The sequence below is a fragment of the Cyprinodon variegatus genome, unplaced genomic scaffold, assembly GCF_000732505.1.
Source record: "Cyprinodon variegatus isolate N-32 unplaced genomic scaffold, C_variegatus-1.0 Scaffold1443, whole genome shotgun sequence".
In the NCBI taxonomy this organism is placed as follows: domain Eukaryota; kingdom Metazoa; phylum Chordata; class Actinopteri; order Cyprinodontiformes; family Cyprinodontidae; genus Cyprinodon; species Cyprinodon variegatus.
In genome coordinates, this window is record NW_015151896.1 from 111,859 (window position 1) to 114,116 (window position 2,258).

Genomic DNA, 2,258 nt, shown 5'->3' on the forward strand with positions numbered 1-2,258 from the left:
CCCAAAATTACTTCAACGGAAGGTTTCCAGATGGATATGCGGAGCAAATCCATCTGGCGGAGTCAGGTTAGGCATCTGCCAACCTTGCCAAAAGTACTGGTTCAGTGGCCATAATGGTATTAGCATTTTTTACAGCAAACTGGTGTGATGTGAACCCCAAGGAGTGAGAATCCAAGGAGTATGTCAGGAGAATTGTGTCGAAGCTCTGGGGGTTTTAGTCAAAGTTGGTGAAATATATGTATATATGTATATGTGTGAGAAACATCATACCAAAGGTGACCTGAATGGTACTATTTAAGCAACACTGGCCTTTAGTAACTCATACGAAAAGAGGCCCAAACAAGTATTGAGTGCACAGAAATTAACAAAGTCTGACATTTCTGTTCATATCTCTTTTTTTTATTGATTCCATATATTATCCTTCATATCTAAGACATTGATTTTGGGTTTTCATTGTCGATAAGGAACAAAAATCAAACATACATGAGGTGAAGGTTTATCAGTTTTCTAATGTCTGTATAAGAAATCTAGAATTGTCAGTTTCACTTTTTCAAATGAGTCCCAAAAATTACAAAACATTTGAACAAAATTTACCATTTTGGAAACATATATTAGCATTAATGGTGGAGCGGCTTATCTGCACAATGAAACCTGTCATGCATAGAGCTGTTATCACTCACATTTAGGGTTCAGTTAGTGTGAGTGAATCATAACCTCCTCTAAGGTAACAAAATGGCCCAGGCCGGCTCTGCTTGTTGGAGAACAGTTCGAATTTAAACTTATAAGTTTTGGTATCTTTTTCCAAAGGTTTCTTTATTTTCATGTGGATCTGTCTCTCGGCCAAGAAGCAACGGAGGAGAGTAATGGAGGATAAACTGTCTTCAAACCCTGTGATGACTTCAGACACCAAAACCGAGTAGAACTCCTATTCCTCTGGATGGATCCAAAAACAAAATCTGCTTATATAGATGTTTGCATGTTTAAAGGAAGGAAATCTTGTTAGAAATCTGTACTAAGTCTTTAAATACTTTTATCTACTTTGCAACTATATATTTTAAGCCTGGAAATATTTGAAGAAATCTAGACTGTAACTTGTTGAAATGTAATCACAGCTTACTTTTGCACTTTTTGTGGAAAATCAGCACAGCTAAAGCGCTGTTTCACTTTACTCCTAGAAGTTGTTGGGGCTGTCTAGCAATGTGTTAGTAGTAGTCCAACACTTATCGTGTTTTTGGGGCATAAATATGACTTAAAGCAGAGGCTCATGACGTATACTAGCTGGATAAAGAGTGAAAACACAAGAGAACAGATTAACGAAGGGTTTGCTAAATCCAATTTAGGAAAAGGCTACAAGACAATGTAAACAGCCACTTCCAAAAATAAAATCTGCTTATATAGATGTTTGCATGTTTAAAGGAAGGAAATCTTGGTAGAGATCTGTAATAAGTCTTTAAATACTTTTATCTACTTTGCAACTACATATTTTAACACTGGAAATATTTGAAGAAATCTAGACTTGAAATCTAAACTGTAACTTGTTAAAATATAATCACAGCTTACTTTTTACCCCCTTACTGGCATCGCAGTCAGTGGCAGTTTTTGTGGAAAATCAACACAACTAAAGCGCTGTTTCACTTTACTCCTGGAGGTTGATGGGGCTGTCTAGCAATGTGTTAGTAGTAGTCCAACACTTCATGTCTTTTTGGGGCATAAATATGACTTAAAACTAGTGTTGTGCCGATGCCATTTTTTGGCCCTGATACCCGATACCTGGCTATGCAGTATCGGCCGATATCGATACCAAAATAATGTAAAATAATTGCCATCATGGTTTTGTCAAGCTGCTGCCTACCTTTGTGAAGCAGGAAAAAATCTAATACAAAGTGAATCCAGTAGAACTTTTTATTGCCTACCAGGAATGGGTGACAATAGTTGAATAAACTTATGGCTCTCAAAATGGTATCGGTGCCCTATTGGTTGGTACTCGCCGATACCGATACCACCAATTTAGGGCAGTTCGGGGCTCCGTCCGATACTGGTATCGGTATCGGTGCAACACTACTTAAAACAGAGGCTCATGACGTATACAAGCTGGATAAAGAGTGAAAACACCAGAGAACAGATAAATGAAGGGTTTGCTAAATCCAATTTAGGAAAAAGGCTACAAGAGGATGTAAACAGCCACTTCCAAAAAAAATTGGCGATATCTACTTTATAATATACTCTATTTTAAAATCAACCTACGGTGAGAATTTAAA